A 21,386-nucleotide genomic window follows, 5' to 3' on the forward strand; every position below is an offset into this window, starting at 1 on the left:
TCAATCCTGGAGTGAGTCAAGACAAAGAAACAAAAGACATACAAATTGGGTAGAGAAAAAGGAACTCTTCTGCACTGTTGGTGGGAACGCAAGTTGGTACAGTCACTATCAGAACAGTATGGAGGTTCCTTAAAAATCTAAAAACAGAGTTACTATATGATCCAGCAATCCCACTCCCGGGCATATATCCAGATAAAACTATAATTTGAAAAGATACATGCACCCACAATGTTCAGTTCAGTCACTCAGTCATGTCTGACTCTTTGCGACCCCATGAATCGCAGCACGCAAGGCCTCCCTGTCCCTCACCAACTCCCGGAGTTCACTGAGACTCACGTCCATCGAGTCAGTGATGCCATCAAGCCATCTCATCCTCTGCTGTCCCCTTCTCCTCCTGCCCCCAATCCCTCCCAGCATCAGAGTCTTTTCCAATGAGTCAGCTCTTCGCATGAGGTGGCCAAAGTACTGGAGTTTCAGCTTTAGCATCATTCCTTCCAAAGAACACCCAGGGCTGATCCCCTTTGGAATAGACTGGTTGGATCTCCTTGCAGTCCAAGGGATTCTCAAGAGTCTTCTCCAACACCACAGTTCAAAAGCATCAATGTTCACTGCAGCACTATTTACAATAGCACATGGAAACAGCCTAAATGTTCACTGACAGATGAATGGATAAGGAAAATGTGTGTGTGTGTGTGTGTGCTAAGTCACTTCAGTCATGTCCGACTCTGTGCGACACCATAGATGTCAGCCCACCAGGTTCCCCCTTCCCTGGGATTCTCCAGGCAAGAACACTGGAGTGGGCTGCCATTTCCTTCTCCAATGCATGAAAGTGAAAAGTGAAAGTGAAGTCGCTCAGTTGTGTCCAACCCTTAGCGACCCCATGGACTCCAGCCTACCAGGCTCCTCCACCCATGGGATTCCCCAGGCAAGAGCACTGGAGTGCGGTGCCATTGCCCTCTCCATGTGTGTATAATGTATATATTATATACATAATGGAATATTACTCAGCCATAAAAACAAATGAAATAGTGCCATTTGCAGCAATGGATGGACCTAGAGATTATCATTCTAAGTGAAGTAAGCCAGATAGAGAAAGACAAACATTATATGATATTGCTTATATGTGGAATCTAAAAAAATGATACAATGAACTTATTTACAAAACAGAAATAGACCCACAGACATAGAAAACAAACTTATGGTTACCAAAGGGGAAAGGAGCAAATAAATTAGGAGTTTAGGATTAACACACTACTATATACAAAACAGATAACCAAAAAAGACCTGCTGTTTAGCACAGGCAACTATACTCAATATTTTGTAATAACCTATACATATATATATATAAGTAATCACTTTGCTGCACACCTGAAACTAACACAACGTAAGTCAACTATACTTCAACTTTTAAAAAGACATACAAATCGGAAAGAAAGAAATAAAACTCTCCCTATTCACAGCATGTCTAAAATAAGGTGTAACCAGACCGAGTACTGGTAAGAACATGGAGAAACTGGAACTCTCCTACACTGCTGGTAGGAACGTAAAATAACGCAACTACTGTGTTGAACAGTCTGGCAGTTTCTCAAAAATATAAACATTCACCTACTATACAAGCCAACCATACTCCCAGGCATTTACCTGAGAGAGAGGAAGACACGTGTTCATGCAAAGACATATACAAAAATGTTAAGCAATTTTATTGGTAATAGCCTCCAGCTGGAAACAACACACATTCATCAGTAGGTGAATGGAAAAACTGTAGTATAATCATATATTGGAATACTGTTGTTATTCAGTCGCTAAGTTGTAGTTAACTCTTTGAAAAGCCATAGACTGCAGCACACCTGGCACCCTGTCCTTCACCATCTCCCAGAGTTTGCTCAAACTCATGTCCATTGAGTCAGTGATGCTACTCACTGGCTACATTGGAATACTGCTGCTGCTGCTGCTGCTGCTGCTAAGTCAGTTCAGTCGTGTCCAACTCTGTGCGACCCCATAGACGGCAGCCCACCAGGCTCCCCCGTCCCTGGGATTCTCCAGGCAAGACACTGGAGTGGGTTGCCATTTCCTTCTCCAATGCATGAACGTGAAAAATGAAAGTGAAGTCGCTCAGTCGTGTCTGACCCTCAGCGACCCCATATGGACTTCAGCCTTCCAGGCTCCTCCATCCATGGGATTTTCCAGGCAAGAGTACTCAATGATAAAAAAAGAATTACTGATGCATGCTTCAACATGCACCAATCTTGAGATAATCACGCTGAGTGAAGTAAAACAGTCAAAAACAAATACATTAAAACAACTCTAGGAAATTCATACTGGCATGTGACAGAAAGCAGACCAGGAGCTGCTGAGAATAGGTAAGGGGAAGGTAAAGGAATCACAAAGGCTACTAGGAAACTTTAGGGGAGAGGAATTATCAATGACCTTTTCATTATTTAGAGTTTGGTGGAGGTTTCATAGTTGGATACATTAGGTCAAAACATCAGCTTCTATGATTTAAATGCATGCAATTTCTTGTTGTCAATTATACTCAGATTTTTTTTAACTCAACAGACAGAAAACAAACAACCCAATTAAAAAATGAATGAAAAGTTTTAAATGATACTTAGCCAAAGAGGGTATGTGTATGACAAATAAACATATGACAAGAAGTTTAATACAATTAGCCATTAGTGAATGCAAATCAAATCAAGATGAGATACCACTACACATTCACTGAAATAGTTAAAAATACTCACAGTGCCAAGTGCTGGTGAAGTCACAGGAAAATGGGAACTCTCAGTGGGACTGTACAGTGATGCATGCACTCTGGAAAACAGTTTGGCAGTTAGTTAAAAACTTAAATGCACAACTACCACATGATCCCACCGTCTCATTCCTGGTATTTACCCAACAGAAACAAAGACATGTTTATACAAAAACCTGCACACAAATGTTGATGGCAGCTTCAAAATCTGGAAACAATTCAAAAGTCCTTCAACCGGCAAATGATAAACAAATCTTGGTCCATCCAATAAAGGAATACTACTCAGAAAGAAAAAAGAGAAGCTGCTGATACATGCAACAGCTTGGCTGGATCTCAAAGGCATTGTGCTGAGTGAAGGAAGCCAGGCTCCAAGGTTCTGGTCTCTGGTTGCACTGACATGACTCTCTGGAGCAGACAGCATTATCGTGCTGGGCTCTGACCGGGAGTCTCCAGGGTCTAGTGATGAGGGGAGGGTGTGACCATGCAGGAGTGTGTGAGGGAGATTTTTGGAGTGGTGCAGCTGCCCTGTATCTCAATGGAGATGATGATGACACAAATCTACACGTGTGTTAACACTCATAGGACCATACAAGGAAGAGAAAGTCAGTTTTAATGTATGTTAACTTTAAAAAGGTATAAAGGAATGATGAGTGTTTGAGCTCTGTGCTAATGAAGAAAAATATCTCCCAAACCACATGACTCCAATCAGAGCAGTAGGATCCTGGCTCTGCACTGGCCCATGTCCAGGGAAGAGGGACAGAACTTCCCCATGTGAAATGGAGAAAATTCACATTTGCTGGAGCTCGCATAACCATGATTCTCCCACTCAGCCCATTTAGTCCTGAACCTAGAATGAGGTAATAATTATACAGCCCGAGGACTCTTAACAGCATGGAGGAGAAACCTAAGCAAAGCCAGTGAGGGGGAAGTTCTACCAGAAATGGGAAATTTGAGCCTGACCAGAGGTCTCAGGGCTGCGCTCCGTCCCGCGATGGTGAGCTCTCAGCCAGGGCACTGTTAACCCCAAGGTGGTTGCAAGCCTCCAAGTCTGCAGCAAATGTGCTTCAGAGACAGACCCTGGGGTGAGCCCCCATGCACTGATTCTCCTCAGCCCGCCATGGTGTAGGATGGTTCTCCACGTGCAGACTGACCACACGCGCAGCAAAACATCTGCATTCCTGGCCCCTCCCCATCACTGTCAGAGCCAAAACTTCCATCCTTGTGTATGTCCAAACAACCATTGGGTGATGCCTCTGCTTGAGTGTCCAGAAAAAGAAAAGCAGGTTGAGCTGGAAGCAACTGCTCCCTTCACCCTGATTGGAGAGTGCCCCCAGGGCCCAGGGGACAACGCAAGTTCATGCAATGAGATGAAAACTGTTCGTGTACAAACACCCTCAGTAGTTTTTGTCCCTAGTCTTTAAGAAAGAATGCCACTTCTGACCACATGTCTCCTCTCTTCTGTGATGCCCTCTGAGGAGAGACTCAAGCCCCATGAGACTCAAGCCTTCAGGTAGGGCTGCATCTGGACCACAGAACTGTAGTCCAGACCACCAGCAAGGCAGCCTGAGGTTGCACAGAATGCCTGAATTGGAAACAGAAAACCTAAGTCCAAGACTGGACCTCACCACCTCACCCCTCTGAGCCTTGGTGTCCTCATCTGTAAAATGGGGCTAACAGGACAAGCTCTTTCCCTTGTCACAGTGATTCACACATTCTGTTCCCTCTTCCAGGGGATGCTCTTCCCAGGCTCTCATAGCTGTTTCCTTCCTGTCCCAGAAGTCTGGCAAATGCCACCTCCTCAGAGGCACCTTATCATCCAAAGTAAACTCCCACCCCAGTCACTTTGTATCACAGCATCCTGTTGAATTCCACCAGGCAGGTGCCACCACTGGGATCGTCTCTGTCCTCTCTAGACCATCATCTCTTCCAGATGAGAATGCAAGCACCACAAAAGCAGGATCCTGGCCACCTCAGCTCCACTCTACACCAGGACCTGATACGCAGGACACGCACACTGTACTTTCGTTGGATGAGTGATGCTTCCCCAGCTCCCAGGGTTGCTTTAGGGTCGGGGAAGCCTGTGTGAGCAAGCAGTCTGCACCTCAAGAGTTGGTGGGTCTCACTAAGTAGACCTCAGATATACCCTCGTGTGCTCCCTAGGAAACCAAGAGCTGGAGTTTTGTGTAAAAAGCCTCAAATCATAAGATTTGGAATGCTGCACTTTGCCAGCTTGCCAGAGTACAATTTTGCTAGGAAATAAAAATATATAATACTGCCACAGAATTCAGAGCCAGTAAGAATCCCAGCTTATTAGCCAGACCAGATGCGTCTTCCCCTCCTTGTCAGTTATGTTCACCAAACATTTAGGAATCAACGTTCAAAGTGCTTTCAAAATGGGAACCCAGCCCAGGGCTCCACGCCGGAGCTCAAGTTACATTTGGATGCTAAGCTTAGCACCTAAAATAAAACTGAACTTCTCCATGGTGTCTCAACACCCCATCCTCCCAAGAGTGGTCCATCAGCTGACATTCAAGTTAGGAGAGCAGAGTCTGTACTTTGCAGCAGTCAGACCCCACCACCACCACCACTGACAGGGGCACCACCCACCCTCAGGGCCTCAAATTTCCTCATCAGTGAAATGGGGATAATACTTACTACATAAATAGCTACATGAAGACCAGTCCTTACAATAGTGTTAGCCATCAGCAGTCACTCAACAAACAATACTTGAGATCAGCAGTCCTTGCTGAGAGGCTTTGAGCTAGTCATTTCACTTTCTAGACTGCAAAGTGGGTACAGAAGTCCTTTCCTGCTTGCAAGCTTGCTGAGACAGTCAAATCAGTTCATGTTGGAGAATGTGCCAGTTCCCCAGGGATGCGTGGTCTCCCCTTGCTGACTGAGGGGAATCAGAGAGAGGCTAAAGAGGTTTTAAGAGCATTTCTCCTTTAAGCAAATCCATGGGGATGAAATCCTGTCCTGAACTTTTAATCAGAGCTCTGAACCAAGCTGGCTTAAAACTCAACATTCAAAAAACTAAGATCATGGCATCTAGTCCCATCACTTCATGGCAAATAGATGGGGGAAAGGCGAAAACAGTGACAGATTTTATTTTCTTGGACTTCAAAATTACTGCAGTGACTGTAGCCATGAAATTAAAAGATGCTTGCTCCTTGTGAGAAAAGCTATGACAAACCTAGAACAGTGTATTTTAAAAGCAGAGAGATTACTATGCCGACAAAGCTCCACATAGTCAAAGTTATGGTTTTCCCAGTAGTCATGTACAGATGTAAGAGGTGGACAATAAATAAGGCTGAGTGTCGAAGAACGGATGTTTTCAAACTGTGATGTTGGAGAAGACTCTTAAGAGTCCCCTGGACTGCAAGGAGATCAAATCAGTCCATCCTAAAGGAAATCGACCCTGAATATTCATTGGAAGGACTGATGCTGAAGCTGAAGCTCCAATACTTTGGCCACCTGATGCAAAGAGCTGACTCATTGGAAAAGACCCTAATGCTGGGAAAGATTGAAGGCAAGAGGAGAAGGGGGAGACAGATGATGAGAAGGTTAGATGTGAGTTTAAGCAAACTCTGGGAGATAGTGAAGGACAGGGTAAGCCTGGTATGCTGAAGTTCACAGGGTCACAGAGTCAAACACGACTCAGCAACTGAACAGCAACAGTGACCCACATGCCGGGGAAATACGGCGTGGGGTGGAGATGTGCTGTGACAGTCGTTGGCACGGGTGTATCAGAACAGCAAGATGGAGCTGTGGCTAAAGATGCAGTCTTCAGGCCAGCAGCTGCAACAGTGGGGAAAAGGGCAGTGCGGCTGGAGACCTAGAGGGCTCAGCACCACAGCGCCACAGCTAGCCCCAGATGGCACCCTGTGCAAATGTGAAAAAGACACCCCTTCCTCAAGACACTCTGCTCCCATTGTCTGCAAAATTGACAATAAGTATACAAATCTACAATGACTGATGTGTGAGTGGTGCCTGGGATTGGGCAGTGCACAATCTATACAACTGTACTTAGCAGCCCGAGGAGCCCATGAATTCAACAAGGTTTAAGGAAATCAGCTGAGCACAGATATGTGGATTTTAAATGGTTACAAACAGAACATGGAAAAGGACCTCAGCAGATGTGGAGAAATTGGAACCCTTATGCATTCCTGGTGGGAATGTAAAATGATTCAGTTACTGTGGAAAACACTCGGCAGTCCTTCAGAAAGTTAAACATAGAAGTACCACATAATCAGTAATTCAGTCCCAGATCTATCCCCAAAAAGAACTGAAACAAAAAGTTGTACACAAATGTTCATGGCAACACTATTCACAAACAGCTAAAAGGTGGCAACAGCCCAAATGTCCATTACCAGAATGGATACATAAAATTCATCTGCACAACAGAATAATAATCAGTCATAAAAAGGAATGAAGTACTGACACATGCTACTATGTGCATGACACTTGAAAATATGATGCTGACAGAAGCCCATCACAGATAGCAGTGTGATTCCATTTCTTGAACTGTTCAGAAGAGATAAATCCACAGACACAGAAAGCAGAGTAGTGATTGTCAGAGCTTGGGCAGAGGAGGAAACAGGGAGTGACTGCTTAAAGGTCCTGGGTCTGCTGGGGCGACAAAAACATTTCAAAACTAGAGAGAGGTGATGACTGCAGAACAGTGAATGAACAAAATTCCACTGAATGTAACACCTTAGGATGGTTAATTTTGTGTTATGTGACCGTCCTCTAATTTTCAAAATCCCTCAGCAGTTACATTTAGGAAAAGCCAACAAGGGCAGAGAAAGACACACAGACCAGGTGCCCGGCCCTCGATGCTGGAAGGACACATAAAGCCCGGCAGGAGCTTAGATCTCGCTGGGAAAGGGAAGAGAGGGATGGGGGAAACTGACTCTCCGTGACAGTCGTAAACTCAGCATGACCAGGTTTCTTGGAACCAGCAGGTTGGATCTTCCAGAGTTTGGTGGACACGGGATCTTAAGAGGTAAGTTTGATTATAGAGAAATAAGAAAAGGCACAGCTGTGCACAATTAATTTCGAAAATGTGGAAGTCAGTGTCTACACTCGGAGTAGAATCCTTTTATCATTCCCATCACATAGACAAGGTACACCAAGACCTGGGGAGGCTAAACCACCTGCCCAGGGGACACAGTAAAGCCTAGTACGTGAACTCAGGCAGCCTAACCCTAGAGCCCCAGTCCAGACACACTCCCTCTACTGCGTCCCACATGAAGGGAGGTCACCAGGCTAAGGAGGCTGCCAGAGCAAAGGAGCAGAGGGCTGAAAGAGAATGCGTGCTTCTGGGTGTATGCCAGCCTGAATCATGGAGCTGATGGTGGCGATGAGGTGGGTGAGGATGGCGATGAAGATGCTGATTATGGGGATGACAGTGATGGTGATGATAGAGATGGGAATCGTGTGCACAGAACGGGATAGCTCTAAGGGCTGATTCAGGAAAACTATTTAAAACCCTTTGCTTAATTCCTGGCATATAGTAAAGCCCTCAGTGAATGTTCACTACTGTGACTGTTATTGCTATTATTATAAACTTCTGGTTTTAAATCTGCTTCTAAGCAATTTTAAGTAGATTTGTATGTACGCCTCAACCTGTGACCTGTATTAATCAAGGTTCTTACAGTTAAATAAGGCCCATTTCCAGCTCATTCATTCCAATCAGGGAATTATTTGCTTCTCCCAACTAGATAGTCTGCTGTTGTTAATATGGACTAGAAGGCCCACGCGGTGTCTCCACTCCTGCTCTCCCTACTTCCCTCTGCTGTTTTCCTTGCTCCAGGGTTTCATTTGGGGTAGGTTCTCCCACAGGGATGGCAAGGAGCTTTAGGCAGCCTCACATCCAAACCCGCACAGCTTGGCAATCCCAGGGCAAAGGGAATGTCTCTTTTGCTGTGTTCCAGAAGAAGACTCCTGGAGGGCTCTGCCCACCAGGTCAGAGGGCAATCTTCCAATCAGTCACTGAGGTCACTGAGCCCAGGTCCCATGCTCGTACAGTCAAGTGAGCCAGGGGTAGAGGGAAGGTGATTCCTTAAGGGGAACAAAGGGGAGATGAGTGTGGAGTGGATGAAATCAGTAGATGGCCACTGCATGTCCGGGATGTTGAGAGGCCCAGAGGTGGACAGCCCGCCCCTTAGGGGAAGCATCTATTCAGCTGGCATCTACTGACGGCTTGCATGCACCGCTCAAGCTTACTGTGCGCGCAGCAGCCCGTTTCCTGTAGAGCTAGAGAACTTGGCCTCTTACCCACCCCCACGAGGGAGGCTGGGGCCACAGCTGTGGACCAGAGAAGACACTGCTTCTCTGCTTCTTCCATTACAAGAAAGGGTTAAAGTGTTGGGGAGGAGCCTCCCTATTTGGGCAGCCGAAGGGAGGGAGCCCACACACAGGCTTCCTGCAGGGGAGGGAAAGACTGGGTGGCCTGGGGCAAGGTATGCTGGGGTGGGCCTGCTTACTCAGAAAGCCCAGAGCCAGCAGGCCCTGGGTCAAAGTTTAGCCCCCCGAGAGCCTCTGGGTTGAGTTCATTCTTCTTAACTGATATCATGAGGCGTCTTCTGGAGGAGGAAGGAAATGATCTCCCAGGAATGCATGTAAAGATGGTCTGGGGGTGTTTCTGGGATTGAGCAGGTGACAGGAGCTGCGGGATTGAAAGTGGTACGTGTGGGAGAGAGAGTGAATGTGAGTGCAGTCTGTGCAAGTGCCTGTGTGTGCTGTTGTATGAGGAGACCTCCATCTGTCTCAGCCATTAATCCCCTAAACCAGTCAGGGTCACAGTAAACCTCCCCAGAGCACCTCCTGAGTGCTGGGCATGGAGCTGAGTGCCCTCCTCCTCCTCTGGGATGGCTGAGAGAGGTGAGGCATGGACTAACTCGGCCACTGTTTCTCAGAGATGCTCACTGACCGACATAGCCAGTGCTGCACCCTGGGACTCACCCAAACCTTCTGACTCCAAAGCCACCACCTTTCCACTGCAGCCCACGGCCTCCCTGATCCCTGACAAATGGCCATCTGTGTTTCCTTGTCCAGAATTGGGAAACTCACTGAATCTAAAGGCAACGATCCTCTGTGCCAGAGGGTGCAAACTAGGGACCCTTGGGATGGACTCACCCCTCATGTGGGTTTTGTTGGTCATCACTTTTTTTTTGTAAAACTGTAGATTTTATTATCCTCAGGCAGTTCATCATAGCTCACCATGCCATATTTCCTTACATCCCCAAACACCAATCATTTCTGTCATCTTCCCAGCTCCTCGAGGCATTTCAGGGAATTGGAATGAACGGCTATTGACACTGCTGTCAGACAACTCTTTGTCAAAGTGAGCTGTGACTTCAGCCCTCCTTGGCATAGTTCTACCTCTGTACACAGAAGGTGTCTAACTCATCTTCCCATTATGGTGAGGATGACGGCAGTGATGATGATACTAAAAAAAAAAAAAAAATTACCCAGGACCCTTATTAAAGTGGTGCTGTTGCTGTTTAGTCACTAAGTCAGTCTGACTCTGCGACCCCATGGACTGTAGCCCACCAGGCTCCTCTGTCCATGGGATTTCCCAGGCAAGAATACTGGAGTGGGTTGCCATTTCCTTCTCCAGGGGATCTTTCTGGCCCAAGGAGCAAACCCACATATCCTGATTAGCAGGCAGATTCTTTTCCACTGAGCCACCCTGTTAAAGTGGTAAGGTTGCCTTTATTCAGGACTATTGCAATAGATGTAGGGCCCAGTGAGACACTGCAGGAAGAAAGAGAGATTGGGTTCAACAAGGAAAAATGAGAACTTAATAGCTAGTGTCAGTGGATGGAAACACCAGGGATGAGGTGAATATGGCTAAGCTGACCAACAGGATTCATGCTGAAGGCAGGCCAGGTGGTCAGACACCACCAGGGGAGAGTGGGAAGGAGGCGCTGTGTTGTATGTTGAGGGTAGTCAGATATCAAAGGTGGGGGATTCTGGCTAAACTGACTAAGCAGACTTCGTGCTAAAATTGGGCTCCTGAGGACATGCCGAAGGATGAGACCTCATGGAAAAAGCACTCAGGGGAGCCTGACTAGAGTCTGGTCAAGGGAGAGTGGTTAAGTGGTGAGTGACTGGCCCCTAGCCCCACCCTCGACACGTCTGCTGTTGTGCACCCCAACACTGCTGGCATCAGTACATCAGGTCTGACAAAGGCAAAGACACCTTTTGATTATGGCTTCATTTCAGTTATAAAGACACATGTTTTGAATTTTGAAATCATTCATGGCCCTTATTTCTCACCTTCATAACTCCCAGGGTCCTAGAGCAGAGCTAGGAAATTCTGATCTAGAATAAAACTGTGCTCCAGTCCGCAGCAGTAGGGAGTCTGTCCCAGCTTCAGAGAGTCGCCCAGGCAAGCCAGCCTTCCCGGGGTCTTGGGTATAAGGACTGGGCATTTAGGCCAACTGACGGACACTCTGACCACAGTCCTTACCCCATGCACCCCTCTCAGACTGGCCCAGGCTCTACCAGGCCACATTGAAGTTCACCTTCTTCCTCTACCCATCCCATTTCCTCTGGTTCCTTTCAAAAGTATTCATCACCCAAAAGTCTTGCACCCAACCTGTCTCAGTATCTAGTTCCGGAGGCCCACCTGTGACAGATGCAGTGAAGAATTCAGGCCTTCCTCCCCTCACACAGTCTCAACCCTGGGGGTCATGGGTACATTTGCCTGACACCTCCAAATACATCTGAGAGCCTCAGTTATCCAAGTCAGAGCAGTGGGACTGATGATGAAGATGGGAGGGGGAGGAAGGGGAAGGAAACCAAAATCTCTGTAACCCTGCAGTTACCCTCCTGGCTGAACACACGGTGGGAAATCAGAGTATACAGTTCCTTTCCCCAAAAGAAAAGGAAGTGCCTTAAAGACAAGAAAAAGACGTTAACACAGGGTCTTCAACACGGTGCCTGGCAACCAGTCGGCCTTCAGCAAGGCGCAGTTTGCCTGTCCCACACCAGGGGCCCTCCAGATTCATTTCCGCTGCTCGGGAGAAACAGATCTGACTTGAAGTCTCATATCTGGAAATGGGGCACTGAGAGGGACTGGGTTCTGGCACAGATGGCGCTTTCTACCATGTGGGGGCAGGGAGGCCAGTCCCCTGTTGCAGGACTTGATTTTCCAAGTCCAAGTTGCTGCTCTAACAACAAATCCAATTTCATTTGGCAGTGAGGAAATGCTCATCCCTTCGACCTTGCTAATCTGCTCAGCAGAGGGTGAATGACATGGCCATTGTTAGCCCCAAAAAGAGTTCAGACAGGAACGGCCCAAGGCCCTGAGAACAAGGTGGAAAGGTGGGCGTGGTCCCTTTAACAAATAAGGGTCACTGAGAGCTGAAGGGGTCTTACAGGCCCTGAACTGTGTTCCCCACATTCCAAGGAGAGAAGCGTCCACGTGCACATTCCTCAAACAGGCCAGCAGTTCCACAGCCTCTCCTGGGCGTCTCCTTGAGCAGGGTGGTGCACACGCACACACACACACACACACGCCCAATTCACACCTGATCTTCTCTTCTGTGTCAGCGGGGAGGGTGGGTGGGAAGGTGACTTTTCAGGTTGGAGGGTCACTGACCCGAGAATGCACAAGCAAACATCCTAAAACACCACAGAGAGCCTCTGGAAACTGATTGGAACCAGTTGTGTGGTCGACAAGAATGAGGGCCGCAGAGGACTGGAAGGCCGGGACAATGTCTGCTCTGTTCTGAGGCAGGGAACAGATGCCAGCGTTCTTCTGACTTTACAGCTTTTTCTTGGCTTGTGTGGGTGAAAGAGGCTGATTAAAAATGGGGCCCGCGCTGGGTGCCGAGCAGCCTGCCAGAATGTGGCACAAGACACGGTGGGCCCGCTGGAACCCTCACTGCCCCCAGTTCCCACTGGACACATGCAGCAGGCAGCCCAGCCCCCAAGGCCAAGAGGCCCCAGGGATGCTCCTTCCCTGCCTCCCAGGCCTTCTTCTTGCCCCTGTGCTCGAGGCCAGGCCCAGGCTAAGAAGCAGAGCTGCACCAACACCCTCTGCCTTCCTCCGACTAATAAAACCTTTCAGAAATGGATGGAAAGACATTCATCCCCTCCAAACCCATTTCTTCCTGTAGCGGTGTCGTAGGTAAAACCGAGTAAGCCCAGGGCATTGAGTTTCACTGGGCGAGTCACTGTGTGGTCTGTTCTGAGAGCCAAGACTTTCCAACCATACATTTCAACGGCGGTTACTCAAGTTTGGGTAAGAAAACACTTACCCAATTTCCGAGCAGACAGTGAACCGCGGGGCCTGTAACAGATACGGAGAGAAGGAGCATACGTTTCCCGGCAGCGCCCGGCTCCCCGGCCTGCGCGCACGTCTACGGGGCTCCTACAGGATGCGGCCAGGCCTGCCAATTAGCCTCTGGCCCCTTCTACTGGAGATGGGGCAAGGGTCCCCGGTGTGTGATTCAGAGAATTTCACACGGTGCCCGCTCCTCTGCTAGAGGGGTCGAGGCTCACGGGAGGAAGCTGGAATGCGGATTGGAAAATGAAAATATTCTGTTAATGAGGAGCCAGAAAAGACTGGAAATGCCAGAGCTAGAAGGGGCCTTGGAGAGGGGCGAACTCAGGTCTTGGGGCCTCGGTGGCCTCGTCCATAAAATGAGGGAGTGGGGGTGGAGGGGGGCTGAGACCAGCGGTCCAAGGCCACCCAAGGTGTTAGCGGCTCAGCTGGGCTCAGACCCCTGACCCCAGTCCAGGGCTTTTCCCACCACGTCATGCTCCCCATCCAGAATAGAGCCCAGTGAATGCTCAGCGGGAGGCAGCTTCCATGGGAGTGTTTGCTCTGCTACACCCAGGAGGTGACTCTCCAGACCAGAGGAGGATCTGACCTTTCCTTTACACAGTCTTTTGTGATGGATCTGACCCCTGGAGCTACTTCTGACAGAGGTGCCTTCATTCATTCCACAGTGTGCTGAGTCGTTCCATTGGGGGGGGGGGTGTGTGTGTGTGTGTGTGTGTGTGTGTGCGCGCGCGCGCGTGCGCGCGCATGTGTGCACACTCACACATAATTGTATGCACGTGTGTGTGATATTGTGTGATATTTACTGAGCCCCCATCAACACCTCCATCCCAGCCAATGACATGCTGCTCCTATTCTGGGATCTAGGGATACAGTACAACCAAGGCATCACCCTCACCCTACAGGAGTTCCAGGCCAGCTGAGGGGGCAGATACTGAGCTGGACAGTGGTCCTTACCTTCCCACAGATGGGCAGTTCCCTAAGGATGGGACAGTACGTTCTCTCCACCCCAAAGCTCACTGATGACCAGATGACTGATAGCAAGCAACACATTACTGGTCGGCTGGTGACTGGTTGACTCATTATTGGTTGGTTATTATTGGTTAGGTGAAGGTTGCTAATAACTGGTTAGCTGGAGGACAGCCCTGGTGGTCCAGTGGCTAAGACTCCAACTCACAATGCAGGGAGCCAGAATTTGATCCCTAGTCAGGGAACTAGATCCCACATGCCGATCCCATGTGCCAAAAATAAGACCCAGCACAGTCCAATAAATAAATAAGATTATCTTTTTGAAACAATTTTTTGTTTGGGTGGGTGGGTGGTCAGTTGATGGACTATTTACTAGTGGTTGTTATTGGTTGGGTGGTGGTTGTTCACTAATTGGTTGGTTAGTTGATTGGTTCGCTGGCTAAAAACAAAAGCCATATCTAAACCAGCATCATGTCCTAAAAGGAACATGGACTTTGGGGTCAGAGAGCATGGATTTTACTCCAAGTTCTGATACTTCCAAACTTTACAACCTAGAGAAAGTCCCTTCTTATCAACACCAAGACACAAGACCCTCACCTGTAAAATAAGGATAATAGCACCTACTTTGCACTTAACATGGGTAAAGTGACTTGTATGTTAACAGTCCTCAGCAAATGGAAGCTGTTATCATTACTCCTACTCATTGTGGAAATGAGAATTAGAGTCTGTAACTTGTAGGGCACCCTCACACACCCTTAACATGATGTTACCTTGAGATTTGCACATGATCACATAGACCTGTCTATGCAATGAGTGATGGGTCCAGAAAGAAATAGGGCTCATCATAGCTGTTGCATAATAAGAGGCAACCTGTAACTTAGACAATGCATAGACCTCGTAAAGGAGCTCCAAATGGCACTGGCACTCAAGACTTCCTTCCCTTGACCACTGGGGAGTAAAAGCCAGCACCAAACACAAGCGTTGGATGGAGAGAAGTTCCCCACTTGAACATTCACAAGCATCTTTACAGTTTGAAAATCACATTCATATCTATTACATCATGTGACAGTTGGTACACTCCTAGAAGGCAGACAAAGTTCAATTAGTCTCCCCATTCTACAGATGAGGAAACTGAGGCTCAGAGAAGTAGAGTTGCTCACACAAGTCACACAGCATAGCCCAGAGGAAGTCCTATACCTTCGTCCTGAGGCACGTGTTTTATGGGTATTGAATAGGAATCCTTGGTCCCAAAACACCTCTGAAGTTGATATTCCAGTTTGAAATCCAAGGCAGGTACTTTTGTCAACGTGCTCTCTAAGGACAACCTGCTACTCAAACACAGAAATGTTCTAAGCCAATATTTTTTAAATTTTCCCATGAAAATTCCGAAGAGCTATAAATGAAAAATAAACATGAAGTTATTAATATTAAGCCAAACATCATACAATTCTGGAAAATACCAGGGTGACAAGATGCCAACTCAAATGACACTGGCTCAGCTCCCATCACATGTGTGGCAGGGACCCATTGTCCAACCTATCACTCCAGGACTGTGGGAAGTGGGCATGACATCCTTCTTCTTCCTAGTAATGTCTTGCTCCAAGCTCCTGTTTGCACTGAAGTTTTCAACTTACACATCATATCACTGTCCCACATGTGATTGTCCTTGTTCTATTTGCGTAGATTAGACCCAGTGAAAAAGAAAATCAATTAGAAGATAGAGCTAAATGATCACACAGAATGCAACATACAGAAATTAAGTGGTAGAAAACATGAAGAGAAATTAAGAGACATGGAAGACAGAATGAAAAGCTCCAACAAGTATTTAATAATATTCCTTAAGAAGAAAATAGAGAATGAGAGAGAAACATTTTTAGATGAAATAATAACCTAAAGTTTTTCCAAAATCAGACAAGGATATGAATATTCAGACCAAAGGAACATGATAACTCACAAGCAGTTTGGGATGGATGGATGGATAGATGGGTGGGTAGATGGATAATCTAGACTTGAATGGGAGAAGGCAGTGGCAACCCACTCCAGTACTCTTGCCTGGAAAATCCCATGGACAGAGGAGCCTGGTGGGCTGCAGTCCATGGGGTCGCAAAGAGTCAGACACGACTGAGCGACTTCACTTTCACTTTTCACTTTCATGCACTGGAGAAGGAAATAGCAACCCACTCCAATGTTCTTGCCTGGAGAATCCCAGGGACAGGGGAGCCTGGTGGGCTGCCGTCTATGGGGTCGCACAGAGTCGGACACAACTGAAGTGACTTAGCAGCAGCAGCAGCAGCAGACTTGAATAGTGACATATCTGTGAAAAGATCCCCTTAGCTTAAAACCAATAAAATAAAACTCTAAATCACCTTGCTGCCAAGTTCATCTCCCAGAGGACTGAAAGAGTTCTAAAACTCTGAACCTCACTCTGACCAACAAAAAAGAACTAAAGAACTTCTTGAAGATGTGGCAATACATGAACTCCTTTACAAAGTAATAAAAGTTAAATCCCTACCTCACCTCATAGATAAAAATAAACTCCAGAGGCACTAAACAGTTAAAGATGAAAAGCAAAATATTAAAACATTTGGAAGAAAATATAGAATAGCTTTATGAATTTTTAGAATTTTTTAATTGAGATAAAAATACAAAAATACATCATCATCATCATCAAAATCATCACTATCATCATCCTATTGCCAACAATTAACACACAATGAGCACTGACCATCTGCATTTAATCCGACACATTCCCTGTGCATCTGCTCATTTAACTCTCATGAAAACCCCCAGAGATATACATAGAATCATTGTTCCCATTTTATAGATGAGAAAGCTGAGGCTCAGAGAAGTTATAAGACCTGTGCCTTGAGCTGCAGCTGGGAAGTCACAGGTTTGATGCCACAGCTGGCCCAGGTCCGTGTCTCCTGTCTGCCACTTTAGGTCCTGGCTCATGCCTGCCATTCTTGAGTTCTCTACCAAATATCTATGACCTGCCACTTTGAAGTCCATCCTCTTCATGCAGGAGCCAAAATATATTCATCTACACATTTCACAGAGTTTGTTAGGACCTACTAGGTCCTGGGGGTTCTGCAAGACCCCAGAGAGGTTGAGTTCAATTTCACATGACTCATTTCATCAGACTGATGGGAAAAACCAGGGAAAACATTTTAAGTTTAGAAACACAAACAAACATACTGAATATTTTCCAAAGTTTCTATCATATAAGCATCAATAAGAGGGCTTTGAGCCTAATGTAAAGTGAAAGATCGACACTGGAGAGGGTGGGAGTGAATAAATCCTCTCCCCACCCCCAGGTTTGATGGAGAAAACTGTTTTTGCAGGTGGAAAATGACTACATTTCAATCAGGATCAAATTCCAAAGGCTTTGCCAGCATTCACAAGTGCCCACATGGTATAGAGCCCTGGCCTGGCCAACTTCCTACTCAATAACCTATTTCTACAGCTCTTTGGATATTAAAAAAGTTGAAATACAAGATAAACTCAGCTGAAACCCAAATGAATGGATTCATTCCCATTTTAATGCCATTTGAGGGTGTTTTATAGCCTGTACTGTGTATCTTTTACACATCTATTTTTAAATACTGCAAACTAAATGATCATGATAAAATATATAAACCCCTTTACGAAATTCCATCTACAAAATTACAGCAAGATCTAGAGGGTAAAAATGTGCAGTCAATGCTGTTAGGCGGTGATGGCAGGGCCTGAGTTGTACTGAATCAGTCCTTTGAACAGGGGCATAGCTAAAATACCTTGATCTCCTTTCTGAAGGTTGTCCCAATTGTAAACCCACCTCCTCCATGAAAATGCAGGAACTTACAAGTGATCAGATGCAGCTACATGACAGTCAAGTTATGAAAATGAGGGTCAGCTCCTATTCTCAAGACCACCCTTCTGTGAGCAAGGCGGTCAACCACTTTCATAAAATCAGCTAACGCTTATCACAAGGCTAGGTTTTTCCTACATGCTTACATATATAAATTCATTTAAGACTCGCCACAGCCCTGCGAGACAGGTTGTGTCATTGTCACTGTTTTACAGGTATGGAAACTGAGGCACCGAGAGGTTAAGCAAATTGTCCAAAGACACACAATTGGCTCTGATCCCCATTCTTAACCACCACATTCCCTGCCTCTTGTGGACGCCTGCTAACAAGGTCATATTTGATTATAGTATTTTGCTACCAGAAATAGAGATAAAATAAGACTCCTAGTTTCCCCTCATTATGATATGATTCCCTTCCTCCAGAGGAAGCAGGCAGTGACCCCATCAAATAACTGTGCCAGTACTAGGCCATACAGAACTCTGGTGTGAATTAGAAAAACGTACCCCTTTCTCAATCTGTCAGAAAATAGTCATAATATACTTTTTGTTGGAACAAATCACTTTATTACCATGTTTTATTATGAAAAGTGTCATAATAAGCCCCCATATCTATGATATCTGTGATGCAAACGGGGGCCTTAGATCACGCAGTGCACAACCTCAGCAACTGTACATAGGCAACTTGCCTCCATCCTCAGCCAAGTCAAAACAAATATGGTTTGAACAGTGTCTCCACAAAAGCAGAGTGCAATAAAGCAGAGACACTAGGAGTATGGTCCCTGGAGTCACATCTCATATGGTCATTGTTAGCATTCAGCAAAGTAATAAAGTGTTTCTATAAACTGCTCGACAGACATTAGTTATTGCTCTCATTGGTCCATTCAAAACACCACTTCCTCTTTCTCATCCTCAGTTGCAGTCCACAAATGTTAGAGAGGCTGGAAATTTCTCCTGTGGGGGGATTTCTACACTCAGATAATCAAAGCTTAAAAGAACTTGCTCCCCAAGGAGGTACTCAACCAAGTTTCCATACATATTTTGTTAAAACTTTATCAAAATGTTACTTCCCTTTTTCCCCTTCGTGGAAACGCTGGGTTGCTCACAGTTAACGTGGTCTGACAGCGGCTTTGACTCGTCACCCCGCTAGGTACCCTGGGTGTGCATGTAATTCTATTAACTCAAGGCAACCCTCTGAGGGAGGTATCTTTATGCCTGTTTTACAGATAAGAAAACTGAGGCTCAGCCTGAGGACATGAGGACCACAGCTGACAACTGCAACCTGAGGTATTTGGACTTCGTAGCTGTTGCTCTTAACAAGTGGTAATTCAGCCAAAATAAACCCATTTTGTAAATGTTATTTATAAAGCTGACAGCAGTCAACTACGCCCTGAAGCACGCACAGCAGATGAAGACAGCAGTCCTCCTTGGACAAGAATCACTTCTACTTTCCTTTGAAAGAAATAATGAGAAACAGAATAGGTGGTTGCTATTCACGGCATTTGGTTTCTCGTGGAAACAGAAGCTAGAACTCAAGGTGAATTTTAATACCTTCTCAACTCAAAGTGCCGCCAGGAGGGTCATCACATGTGAAGGGAAACGTACTTCCCCACTTAATGCTTCCTTTCCAGTTGGGCTCCAACACCCTTTTCCAAGTAACAGTGTTACTGAGATTTAATCCACCCTATGCTGGGCATATCTGTACCATATCAATCCAAGGCACCATTCCACTGCACAGACTTGAAAACTGAGGCTCAGAGAGGTCAGTGTTCCCCAGGCAACCCCGATATTTGCTCCTTGGCAAGAGTGGGATTTGAACCTGGATCTGTCTGGGTCCATTCTCCAAAGATCCTCACCCTCCTCCACAATCTCCACCAGAAGAGAAGGATGAGGCTGGAGGGTACAGTGGCAGCAGCCGCCCTCTCACCATTTCACTGTGGGACATTTCTAGAGACAGCTACAAAACGGCACTTTTATTTAATTTACATAAACTCAAACACATGCAATTTATCACTCCACCCATGCGTATCGTTGGCTGGAGATGTGCCCACATCTAGGGAACCCCCAGGAACAAGCATTACACAAATAAACTTTTTTTCCCAAATTCCTTCTGATTCCTGAAGCTACTAAGACGGCGTGCCAATATTTCTGTAATTTTTTAAATCCCACAGAAGAAAGTTAGTGTACAACAAAAGCCTCTGTGGTTCTCAGCTGCATCCTAACCAACCTCTTGCCAAGTTTCTGAATAGACGCCCTAGTGGCGGAGCCCGGGAGGGGACAGCCTGCCTGTGAACACTAGTTCTGATGTTTTACTCTGAAGTAGGGTATAAGCCAGAGCCAAGGAGTTGAAAACAAGGGAGACAGGAGCCCTCAACAAACATCCTTCCATCATGGACCTAAGATGCCAACCAACTGTGAGTAATACACTAACCATCGTTAAAGCCAAACAATTAAAACCAGCAAAATATCATTATTTTATAATAAATTATTTCAACACCTTAAAGCCAAGTAATTTATTTTAGAATAAATTACAGCCAATAAAATACAGCTGAAACCAAAACAAATTTATTGTCTTTGGCACAATTACAAGACAACCAGGGCTTCCCAGGTGGCTCTAGTGGTAAAGAACCTACCAGCCAAAGCAGGAGACATAAGAGACGTGGGTTAGATCCCTTTGTTGGGAAAATCCCCTGGGGGAGAAGATGGCAACCCACTCCAGTATTCTTGCCTGGAGAATCCCATGGACAGAGGAGCCTGGTGGGCTACAGTCCATAGAGTTGCAAAGAGTCGGACACGACTGAGGCGACTTTAGCCGGCAGGCACAGAATCTGATCTAAAGAGAGCATCTTCAAGTGACAAGATCACAGACCAGCGAGGTTAGGGCCCCAGGTCCCCATCCCAGACCCACTCATGTCTGGCAGGCCCTGGGTGACATGACCCATTCATCAGTTCTCTTGTGGTTAAATGGGGACACAGAGCATGATATGGTATGAGGCTGTGTAAATGGTGTGGCACTGGTGTGTGCTTCAGTTTGTCACTAGAGGATCCCTGTGTGATCATGGAGTCCAAAGACAGCAAAAGGGTTTCCACTCCAGTTTACTGACTGGAAATGGAGAACTGTGCTAAGAAGGATCCTGAGGCTAAATCTAAGGTCAATGGGATGGAACTCAGGGATCAGCCAGAAATGTCTGTCACATTTGAGGTCGGGGGTGGGGGAGGACACAGATTAAACAAACTATATACACTCCCCATAAAAAGAATTAAACAAAAAAACATGATCACCCTCCCCAAACTACGAGACTATTTTCTTTATAAAAATCTTCAAAAAGTGAGACCTTTGGGAATATATTGCAGGCATTAGACATTTTCCACAGGAAATGTTCTCTAAACAGGTTTAGTTCTTGTGAACTTTCCAAGGAATTTCCAAATTCCATCTTTCTCTACTCCAGACTTCATACCTTAATGGAGAGGGTGGTTTCCATTTTCTCAGGCCTCCTACTTTTCCAAACAGGACACACAGACGAG

Source organism: Bos grunniens, chromosome 18, assembly GCF_055505025.1.
Source record: "Bos grunniens cultivar Pamir isolate PY7600 chromosome 18, Bosgru_T2T1.0, whole genome shotgun sequence".
NCBI classification, from domain to species: domain Eukaryota; kingdom Metazoa; phylum Chordata; class Mammalia; order Artiodactyla; family Bovidae; genus Bos; species Bos grunniens.